The sequence below is a fragment of the Diceros bicornis genome (genome assembly GCF_020826845.1).
Source record: "Diceros bicornis minor isolate mBicDic1 chromosome 30 unlocalized genomic scaffold, mDicBic1.mat.cur SUPER_30_unloc_3, whole genome shotgun sequence".
In the NCBI taxonomy this organism is placed as follows: domain Eukaryota; kingdom Metazoa; phylum Chordata; class Mammalia; order Perissodactyla; family Rhinocerotidae; genus Diceros; species Diceros bicornis.
In genome coordinates, this window is record NW_026690901.1 from 1,362,635 (window position 1) to 1,375,030 (window position 12,396).

Here is a 12,396-nt window from a genome sequence, read left to right on the forward strand (position 1 = left end):
AGGGTAACACGGGGCAGCCCAGGAAAGGCTAGTGCAGGCAAGGACACAACTGTGATCCCACCTGATCAGCCCCACACCACTTACCATTCACCGTGTGTGTGTGGGTCTGTGTGTGTTTGTGTGGAGGGGAGAAGGCAGGGTACGTGGGACAGGTCATTCCTAGGCAGAAGCTGGTTGTTAGGTGTCAGAAGCATGGTGGGCCTGTCGTGTTCATAGCCCAGGTCATGGCTGGTAGCATGAGAAGGTGAGCTCCTCTACTCTTATGTTATTGAACCATAGATCTTTCATCTCTTTTCCTGCCTGACCACAGATCTTTGCAGGAATGTACCTCTGTGCCTTAACTGAGGAACAGACTTTCTCGTGGGGGTTGACCCCAGTGGCAGTGTGCAGGCAGCCCCTGATGCCTTCTGGCCCAGCTCCAGAACAGTCTTTGCAGAACTCCAGTAAGAAGGTCATCAAGGATCTGACCAATGGTTTCAATTTCACCAACTCACTAGGCAAGGGGAAGGTGCCTGAGGCCACAAACACCATCCAGTGCTGCTCTGAGATGAGAGCAGGAGCAGAAGGTCTCCACACTCAGGACCTTGAGATGACCAGGTTGGACTAGAACTAGGGCATGACCAGACTGGGGCTGTCCCTTTTTCAAGCTAAAGGGGATGTACACGCAGGTAACCTTGCCTGTTTCGGAGCTGAGCTGCCATGACCCTCTTACCCTTGCCCAGTGTGAGCTTCTGGAGGCCACTGAGGCAGAGGCAGAGGGTAAGGGGGACTGCAGGCTGGATATTCCTGGAAGGGAAGTGGGATCTTTCCTGTGTTTAGAAGGACACATGGAAAGTCAGCTATGTGGGTGAATCTTTCTCTTTATCCCACTGTAGCGCTAGCTGCAGAGCTTCAGCCAGTGGCAGAAGCAGAGCAGTGGGCAGTGGTGGAGGTAGAGCTGGCTACAGCCGCGTTGACACCACCCCTTCTAGCGTTGGAGCCAGCGTCCCCTCCATCAGCAGTGTTGGAGCTGGAGCAAGGGCCAACATCGTCTCCAGCAGGAGTGGGAGCTGCTGAGCTGGAGTCACCTGGACCATCATTTCTAGTGGGAAGTCCGTCTCCACCTGTGGCTGTTAAGGAGCATGAGAAGAAGCCCAACCTCACGGCCTTCCCTCCTAAGCAGGTGGTAGAGCGGTTGACCGTGATGGAACCTGTGAGCAGCTGGGCTCTCAGGGCGGGGTGGAATAGGCCTTCCCTCTGCTATCATTGCCCCAGACCTGATCCAGACTCCCATGATCTGGGCCCAAATCCCAGCTCCACCCCTTACCAACCATATGATCTGGGCAACTTCTGGAACCCCCAAGCCTTTGCTGTCCACCTGCAGACCGTAGAGGTGGACAGTAACAGGACCTGCTCCACAGAGTGCCTGTGCCGGCTCCATGAGGTAGAAGAGATGGAAAGCTGGGCAGGGCCTGGCCCATCAGTGGTGGAAGGGAACTCATTGTGTGCAGCCAGGTCTACGGTGGCCCAGCCGTCTCCTCAGGAGGCTCAACAGCCTCAGGACTTGACACCTGATGTGTGTTTCACTACAAGGGAGACAGACAAGGCCAGTGGTTGTAGCTGCCACGGGGGAATGTGCATCAGAATGGGGAGTGGGACGAGAGTGGAGATCAGGGTGGTGGAAGATGCCCCCTTGGCATGAACAGAGTTGAGCTACCATCTGGAGCTTGGAGTTAGCCAGGATGGGCTGGGTGCAAATGCCCCTCTACCTTCCCTGTCAGCATTGGGTCCTGGGTCATCCTGTGCTGGGTACTCTCGGTGGACAGAGAAGAAAACTCAGGGACTCTCACAAGGCTCAGGCCACATCCTGAGATTCCTGAGCTCCAGCTCTAAACTGTGACACCTGTGTCAGACTTTAGGGGCTTTGGACACAGAGCTGGCCTGTCGCAATGCTGGATGACACTCCCCCTGTTCCCCAGGAGCTCTTCTGGAAGGTGGTGCCCTCTCAGTGCCTGGGATCTACCTGGCAGAAGAAGAACAAACCTGGCAGTGAGCACTAGACACCCACCATCCAGGCCACCATCGACCAGTTCAGAAGGGTGGCCAGCCTTGTCATCACCACCTGCCTCGGTGACCCGAGCATGACAGCGCAAGACAGGGCGAGGGTGGTAGAGCACTAGGTCCAGGTGGCCCAGGTGTGCAGTGGGAGGCCCAGTGGAGCCCTTCTCTGGGGACTTGGGAACTGCCTCTCCACCTTTATCAGCTCCCAGGATTGCAGTGTGTGGTCTAAGCTCCTGCAAGTCACTAGGCCCTTCCTGCCAGGGGCCCACTGACCTTGACTCCAGGTCCCAGTGGGAGGATGCTCACTTCCTACCTGGCTAATTCCCTGGATTTATCTAAACTCCTCCTCCTTGTGAGTGTTACTTTCTGGGTCCTAAATGTCCTTCTGGGGCTCCCTGAACATCTGTCTCATCTAGGAGGGGAGATTTAAATAAAAGGGGACTGAAGCTAGAGCAAGCAGGGCTCCAGTGCCCAACCTCACACCTCATTCTATTCCCTTCCCCAAGATTGCGAGATCTGGAAGAACTTCTCCTCGCCCCGCACTGTCATCTCTGCTCTGCAGAAAACCTCCACAAGCCACCTGAAGAACACATCGGGGGAAGTTTCCCTGTGAGTAGGCCTCTCTCCCTAGGAGGACCAGGATGAATGAGGGATCTCCTGTATGACTGTCATTGGCGCCTCAGTCAGCCGGGAACTCCTGGGAGGCAGCAAATGCTGGGGACAGGGCCTGGGAGTGGGTAGTTGGTCTCTAAGTCTCCTGGTGTCCTTAGTGAACCCGTTCTGCTTCAGGACTCGGTTTCCCTAAATGTCAGCTACTGGGTTGAGCCACATTGGAGATCTTCAAGTGTTTATAACAACAGAACTCTATGGCCAGTTGAAACTCATCGTGGTCAAAACAGAGCTGCTCTGTAGAGCTGAGGAGTGGAGACCCCAGTGACCAACAGCAGAGTCACCTCCCAGTCCCATGAGACCTTAGCACTCAGAGGAGCCCAGTGAGAACACTCCTCCAGGCAGGTTGAATCTCTTGGGTTGTCAAAGAAAAGGGATTTGCACTCAGACTCCGCATATTATCCCTAAATTTATCCTTCCCTCTTTCCCCTCCACTCAGGTAAAGCTCTGAAAAACTTAAGGAGCTCTATAGCCAAGACGAGTCCTGGAGCAGAGAACTGATGACCAAGATAGAGTGGCGGCTGTGGGTCTGGAAAGAGAGGAGGGGGAGAGGGTCAGGGTGTCTGGGCAGGCTGTGGGTTTGATAGTTTCTCACTTGAACTTTCTCTGAAATATTCCCGTCTGTCTAGTCCAGGTTAACAAGCAGGGGGATCTGTTCAGCCCATGGGCAGCAAGGTGCCATTTTTGGGCAGGAGGCCCTGGTCATGGGACACAATGGTGTTGGCTGGGCTGTTCCAGGAGGATTTGCCGAGCTGGTGCCATCAGCAGGTCTCTGGCTTCCGTGCAAGTCCATCCTGCTGAATGTAGCTTCTTCCAGGCTGTTGCGATGGGTTTAGCCCTCAGCCTAAACCTGTCCTCAGGAAGCCAGGCCCCTGCTGCTCCTTCTGTGCTCACCACGTCTGCGAAGACGTGACTGTCATCCTTCTTATCATCCTTCTTTTCCACTTACCCTACCAAAACCAATCATGAAAGTGTGTCAAATGGTAAAGGAAGCCTGCCTTTTTAGGAGAATTATCCTGGCTGTGTTGTACTTCCACCCTCCCTCGATCCCCTGGGGATAGATCTGACCTGTGTCCCGGGATGTCATCAGGCAGATTTGCATCAAGAACAGAAAGCTCAAGGTCAAAACTCAAGGCTGCTCCAGATCATTTCTCCCCCTCCATCCTGTTAACACCCCCTCCTTGTTTGAGTGTGATTCTATTCTCTTCTTGTCCTTGTCACTCTCAACCGCACAAGTCCTGGCACTCCCACTCAGGACAGTAAGTCTCCAGTCCTTTACTAAATCCCAATTCTTACCATTTCTGTGTTTTCTGTCTACTCATTTACTTAATCCATTGACCACTTGGTGTTCATAGAAGTTAAATCAATAATGATATTATCAACCACCCCCTGCTAAATACTTACTCCCATATCCCAGATGTTCACATAATCCAAGTGGTTATGTTCAAAATTAAATAATTCAGAAAACATATTCACCCACCACAAATTCCTGATCTCTAATATTTTTATTCAAACAATCATACAGTAAATACCTGTCCCTCAAGATCAGAAGTAATGCCAGATCAGTAATCCTCACCTTAATTTTCTCCTACACGTATCTAATCCTGGATTCCATGGACTATGATCACAATAATTTCCTTGGAGAAATAAAAAAATCCTTACCGCTCATTTATTTTGTAAACCTCCAAACGCAGAAGATCCCGATTATCTGCCATGCTGCAGCTACTGTTGGTCTTATAACAAGCTGAAGAAAAAGCACGAAACATGATCTTTTGGTACCACTGTAAACACAAAAACATCTGCATCAACTGGGAAGCATCCATAATGCCTGGAAATTTTGTTCTCCTTTTTTTGTGTTGGCTCAATAAGAAAAAGACAAATCAATTTAAAAAATGGGTAAGGGACCACAATAGACTTTCTCAAATGAAAACATACAAGTGGCCAATAGGTGTATGAAAAGGTGTTTGGCGTCGCTAATCATCAGGGAATACAAATCAAAACCACAATGAGCTATCACTTCACACCTGTTAAGATGGCGATTATCAGAAAAACTAAAGATGACGAATATTGGTGAAGATGTGAATAAAAGGAACCCTTGTGGGAATATAAACTAGTACAGCCATTATGAAAAACAGTAGGGAGGTTCCCCCAAAAAAGAAAACTAGCATATGATCCAGCAATCCCACTTCTGGTATATACCCACAGGAATTGAAATCAGGGTCTCAAAAAGATACCTGTACTCTAATGTTCATTGCAGCTAATTCACAATAGCCAAGATATGGAAGTAACCTAAATGTCACTGATGGATGAATGGATAAAGAAATGGAATATTCTTCAACCTTGAAAAAAGAAGGAATTCCTGCCATTTTTGACAACATGAGGGACCTAGAAGATATTATGCTAAGTGAAATAATGCAGACAGAGAAAGACAAATACTTATATGTGGAATCTAAAATTGTGAAATTCATACAAGCAGAGGTTAGAATGGTGGTTGGCAGGAGCTGGGGAGATGGAGAAATGGGGAGCTGATTGTCAAAGGGTACAAAGTTTCAGTTATCAAGATAAATAAGTTCTGGAGATGTAGGATATGGCGTAGTGCCTTCAGCTAACAAAACTCTATTGCATACGTCACATTTGCTACTAGAGTAGATACTAAGAGTTCTTACCACAGAATGATAGTAATAAAGGAGGTGAGAGAAAGCTTTGGAAGGTGACAGATATGTTTGTGGCCTTGATGGTGATGACAGTCTCAAGGGTGTATACTTATGTCCAAATTCATCAAGCTGTATATAGAAAAGTATGACACCATCGTTGATTCTTCTGCATCTTGAAATATGCCGTGTCCTCATCACAAGACAAAAACATTTGTAACTATGTATGGGGACGGATGTTAACGGGACTTATTGTGGTGATCATTTCAATATATATTCAAACATTGAATCATTACGTTGTAGCCCTGAAAGTGACATAATGTTGTATGTCAACTTTACCTCAATAAAAAAACCACAACAAACAAATCCATTTGAATATTGTAAATGAGTTCAGTGAATCCCTGAAAGTGCCCCATTCCCATATGAGTGTTACAGGAAGCAGAGAGGATGAAGCAAATGGAAGAAAGTTGCACAAATCACTATTCAAATTAAAATCACTTTAGTTGCTATCAGCTCCTTGTGGCAAAGTTCTGTGAGCACTGAACTTCTTTCACAATTTTCCTGGAAAAGCATGCTTTCAGATCCAACCCGTAACAGTTTCATCATTTCCTCTAATAAGACAATTTCAACTTAATAAATAAAACCAAAAGCATCCCTTATGTATGAATAAAGTTAGTGAACTTTACAGAGGAAAGAGCATATTTGCACAATCTCAATAGAGGAAACAGAAGAACTGAATGATGATGAAGTCACATTCAAGCTCATCTTTGAAAGCCAGTAAAACCAGGCTGTCTTTTCAAGGATGTGTGTAGAGCTGTCAGCCTTGGAAGATAGAAATAGTGGCCTCCTCTGGAGCAAAGGACAGCCTTGCTTACTGCCCAGTGTAATAAAAATAACACACCCCCCCCAAGGCAAAGGTTAGCAGACATCCTGCCCGTTATCAAAGATTTGAGTTCCTTAGGCTCTGAGATCTTGCATCTCTCTGCATGTCCCCTGGCCCACTGTGTATCACCCTGTAGGAAGTGAGATTTAGTGAACCGGTGCAAATGCTGATACTATGGCCACTGCTATTGTTGTGTCATTAAGTCCTTAGTCTCTGACCCATGGGTCTCGTGACTTTTGCCAGCATCTGTAAGACCGTTGTAGGCTAACTTATTGGTTTGCAGGTAAGGTAAAACATCAGACCTTTCACAGTTTCTGACAAGCCCTTAAAATAACTAGTAGTCTTAGGAACAGAGAGCTATCCAGAACAATATGCATGGATGGTCTTCATAGACGACTTCATGTAACCAAAACTTTAATAAGTCTCTCTGACCTCTTTTATTTCTACCCCAAATAGAAGGAGAGGCACCAAGCTATTACAGACCTGGGCTTGTGCAAGCCACCTGGTGACCTAGTGACAAGAGACTTCCCATGGGGAGCAAAGACAGATGGGCATATTTCCAAAATGGACCCACGTGCTTCCCGGTCATCAAAAAGACAGTGCATTATCTTAATTTATGATGATTTGAGTCATTAAAATCTTGTGATGTGCCAAAGATACACTGATAAGATGAATGAGGCACATAGCAGTTGTACGCAGATTAACACACTTGGTGAATATCAAACTCTGAACCAACTTTAGTGTTCTAATCAATTAAAAGGTACAACCAATTTATTTAGGTAGATTAAATGATATTTAATGTTATGCCTGATTATTACTCTTCAATGATGAACAAGAAGCTCATGTAAATAACTATAATTGGTCTTACTCTGAGACATGATAGTCAGGACTGTTTGAGATAAACTGGGGAGAAGGAAGGGGAGAAATAGACAAAAGTTTCATCATTTCCTCTAATAAGACAATTTCAACTTAATAAATAAAACCAAAAGCATCCCTTATGTATTAATAAAGTTAGTGAACTTTACAGAGGAAAGAGCATATTTGCACAATCCCAATAAAGGAAACAGAAGAACTGAATGATGATCAAGTCTCATTCAAGCTTATCTTTGAAAGCCAGTAAGACCAGGTTATCTTTTCAAGGATGTGTGTAGAGCTTTGAGCCTTGGAAGATAGAAATAGTGGCCTCCTCTGGAGCAAAGAGTAGATTTACTTACTGCCCAGTATAATAAAAATAACACCTCCTCAGGGCAAAGGTTAGCAGCCATCCTGACCGTTATCCAAGATTTGAGTTCCTTAGGTTCTGAGATATTACATCTCTCTGCATGTCCCCTGGCCCACTGTGTATCACCCTGTAGGAAGTGAGATTTAGTGAACCAGTGCAAATGCTGATACTCTGGCCATTGCTATGGTTGTGTCATTAAGTCCTTTGCCTCTGACCCATGGGTCTCGTGTCTTTTGCCAGCATCTGTAAAACCTTTGTAGGCTAACTTATTAGCTTGCAGGAAAGGTAAAATATCAGACCTTTCACAGTTCCCGACAAGCCCTTAAAGTATCTAGTAGTCTTAGGAACAGAGAGCTATCCAGAACAATATGCATGGATGGTCTTCATAGAAGAATTCATGCAACCAAAACTTTAATAAGTCTCTCTGATCTCTTTTATTTCTACCCCAATTATAAGGAGAAGCACCAAGCTATTACAGACCTAGGGCTTGTGCAGGCCACCTGGAGACCTAGTAACCAGCAACTTCCCATGGGCAGCAAAGACAGATGGGCATATTTCCAAAATGGACCCATATGCCTCCCTATCATCCAAAAGACAGTACGTTATCTTAATTTATGATGATTTGAGTCATTAAAATCTTGCGATGGGCCAAAGAAACACTTCTACGAGGAGTCAGGCACATAGCAGTTGTAAGCAGATTAACACACTTGGTGAATATCAAACGTTCAACTAAACGTAGTGTTGTAATCAATTATAAGGTACAACAAATTTAATTAGGTCAATTGAATGATATTTGATGGTATCCTTGATTATCACTCTCTAATAATGAACAAGAAACTCATGTAGATAACTATAATTGGCCTTACTTTAAAATATGGTAGTCAGGACTGTTTGAGAGAAACTGTAGATAAGAAGGGAGAGAAATAGATAAAAGTTACCTGCTCTGAAGCCACTGTCAAGACACCTGGATCTACATGTAACCCAGGAGACCGAGGCAGACGGCTTTGTGCCTAGATCCCCCTGCACTGTGGTTCTCAGGGATGTCACGGTGCTGAAGCAGCGTCCTGAATCTAATTTACATGTCCATGTGTACAATACCCTTGACCATGGTGATGAACCACCATTCAATCATCTCTTACATCTCTCTAATTAACAATTAGATTTCAAAATCATTGTATCATTACATGATCATTTATTCCTCAAACCTGTGGGATGCCGAGCTAAAAGAAAATTAAATATCAATGGTTTCCTTTTTTTGAAGGACCAAGAGGTTCTTTCACACTTGGAATCCGGGTTAGAAGATAAATCCATCAAATCAATGGAAACAACTTAAGAAATGGACAGAGGGATACTTCATTCATATATACACAGTTTACACTGTGGCAAACATAGAGTTATATTTTTAAAAATTAGAATTTTTTGAAATTTTAGAGATATTAATGACTTTGTTCTTCTTATATTCCCTTTGGTTTACCAAACCCAAATCACTCTTTAATGGACATTTCTAGCATTCAGTGCTAATAACAGCAGCTTTTTAAATTCTTATTTTTCCCAGGTCAAAGACCAAGGGCAGAGGTCATCAAGAGGTCAAGTCTAACCTACCTACAGATGTGGCAGGCTTACCTATGGATGTTCAAGCCAGACATTGCCAGCAGAACCACATCTCTTCACCCATAGGTGAGTTTTTACTAGTAATCACAGAGACTTAAGGATATCAAAGCAAATTCTTTATTAAGAACAAAAGATATAGATTCCAATGTTGAGTTCATTACTTTGAATTTTTGAACCAAATCACATATATCAATTGGACCATGTTCAATTCTATGATCTTTAGAAGACGCAGCCTACAGCTGAAGAGAAATAGATACAACACCAATATCTTACCCTCTCTGAAGCCTAACTGAGAGCCCCTGGAGTCAGAAGTTTTCAAGACAAGAAAAAGTCATCCTTCATCTGAACAGAGAGAGTATAGGCTATTCAAAGATTCAACTCACATTGTTAGCATGACTTGTTAGAATGTGATGGAGCAAGCATAATACCTTCTAAGCTTCATGATTTTTCTGCAGAATACTGAGATGGATGACCTTGAAGTCCAGCTTCCGCATAAATGTTGTTATTCAGTGATAAAATTAATTTCCCTATAAAATAATACCCATAAAATTGTTAAAAATATATCATAGTCTCTGATTAAAGGGAAACAAAGCATATTGAGCAGTTGAAAGCAATGTAATAAATTCCACACAAGGATCTTATAGCAGCATTATGTATAATAGTGAAACTGGATGTAATCCCTTTGCTATCAAAGAAGATATAAACAGATCATGGTATACCTATTCTTTGGAATACCTCTAAAACTTCTAAAAAGGTAAGTTAGAGTGATGTGCACTGATAAGGAGAGAGGTCTATGATATATGGTTTGGAAAACAGCAAATTGCAAAACGATGTAGTTATGTAATTTATGTTTAAAAAAACTTTGTGTATTTATAAATTCATAAGAAATTTCCAGAAGAATAAGCCGCAACCTCTTAACAATAGTCCCTTCTGAGTAGGAGAGTGAGTTTTCAGGGAAGGAGATGAAAGGGGAATGTTTCACTTCACTCTACATAAATCAGTGCAATTTGACTTTTTTTACAATGTGTATTTGTTTCATAATTAGAAAAATGAGTGATGTGACCATTTGGTGCAGGGCAACAGCATTATGTTCACCAGTCTCTCTACTCTATGTTACTGCACAGCACGGACTGTAGGAGAAAGCCCAGAGGAGCAATGAAGACAAAGAAGACATGACACCTGCAAAAAGTCAGTGGAGTATTTCTACATAACAAACCTTCCAGGTGAGTGACAGTCAGTATCTTCCACTGCTCCAGCTCTCGCCATGAACCTAGTACCTGCCCAGAGTAAGCCGGAGGACCACGCTCCGCTAGTCCAATCCCTGCCCGGAGCCTGTTTGTGCAGGGTGACTGCCATCAAGCAGACAATGGACTCAGGATGGGGCGTGTGCCTTTGGGGAGACTGGCAGAGAGGCATAAATTGGAACACCAGCTAAGTGCGCACACCTGCGAAGCGGAGCTCCAGATGGAGACACAAAATATACCAAGAAACTGTGTGATGTGAAGGAAGCTACTCCATCTCTCTGAGCTTCAGTGTCGCCCCCTGTAAAATGGGGATCACAGGACTACTTCAAAGAGCTGTTGGGTAGTTACATAAAAGTCCCTGTGACAGCAAGTGTCCACATTATTAACAAAGTCATATCCGACTTCAAAATAATCGATGAAAAGAATAATGGCAATGAGACCAAAGACGGGATGCTCAACTTCATAAGCAGCCCCAGCAGCATGAGAATGAGAGAGGCTTCTAGTAAGCAGGGTTCTTCATAGCTCCATTGGAGACGATGAACACGGGCTACACCAGGATAAGTCACTGTTGTACAGTGACTCGTGTAGTGAGGGTGGGTCCCTGAAGACACTGTGAAATCCAGTTACACACAGTGGCTCCTAGGAAACAACTACAAAGCAATCAACTCAGCAGATAGGAATGGGAAGGGGACGTGCATAGGAGGGTCAGAGCCACAAAATCTGACGGAAGACACTGAACCATGAGCGCTCAGCTCTGTCAACAGCTGCTGTGGTTGCACCAGGAGATCAAATGTCTGAGACAGTCATTGTGGGGACTGCCAAGAGCACAGTGGTCACTGAAGCCACACCCCAACAGCAGTTGCATCGGAGCACACAGAACCCGAGACTTTCCTCTCCATTAATCGTTGTTTTAAGATGATGAATATCCTCATGTTACAATGTCTCCTTCCAACCCTTGTGGATGAGTGTCATCAGAACCCCCTGAAGAGGTCACAGGCCAGAGTAGGATGGAACAATGGGGGCTGGGGGAGTGGCGCTGCACCTGACCATCCCGACTATCACCTGGGCCTATTGAACACGAGAGAAGAACTCGAGGATGTGGTCTAAGGAGAATTCCCCGTCTTGCCACATTCAGAGACACTGCAGAGTTTCTCGTTCGTTCTTTACAAAAATGTTAAGGAATTCGAGTCATTAGTTCATAAAGAGGCAAATTCTACACAGAGTGACAGGGTCCAGTTTCCAAGACCAGCTTTTTCAGTTGTTAGATAATATCTCACATTCAGGAATCGGAAGTGTAACCTATAGGGACCTGTAATGTAAACAAGGACTTTTTTTCATGTAGATCAACACCCAGGGTTTTAGGGAGGATATGAATCATGAAAGCTGCTAACCATTCCTCCACAAGTTTCAATAAGACTTTTAAGTTAATTTACCAATCTCAGGAAAAGATAACTTGGCAATTCAAATTTTTTGTTTCTGCATTCAGGCATACAGTACAGCCAAGAGAATGAGGAGAAAAAAATTAACAAGAAGATCATGCTTGCATTTCATCTTTTGCAAATAATCAGGATAATTTATGCTCTGTTCCTTTCACTACTCTAATCAATTTTTAAAGAATACGGTACATTTGACTATCCCTGGGCATGTTTATCCTGTAACCTTGTCAGAATCCAAAGCAGAGATGTTAAAGCTGACGGGTTTCAAATGCTGCCCAGGTGTTGTCTACCATGAACATCCCTTTCCCAAAGCTGGACCACCGGTCTCTTCCTGAAGGATCAGAGTCATCACTCATGACCCTGAGAGACTGGCCACTCAGGCCTGAGCTGAGATTAGGTGATCAATCTAAAGGGCAAAATGCTTAAGCTATTCTCATCTTAAGGATGTTGTTTCAGAGGCCTCTGCACTGGAATGGGTTAGTGAAAATGGCCTACTAGATACTTGCCTGGGAATTGATTTGTTCTCCTCTGCTCTTAGTGGATCCTGGGGAAACCAATGATTAACACCAAGGATGCCTCAACTTCCACATCTGTGAAAAAAGCAAGCAACAACCAATGTTACCACCCTGCAAACTCTTAA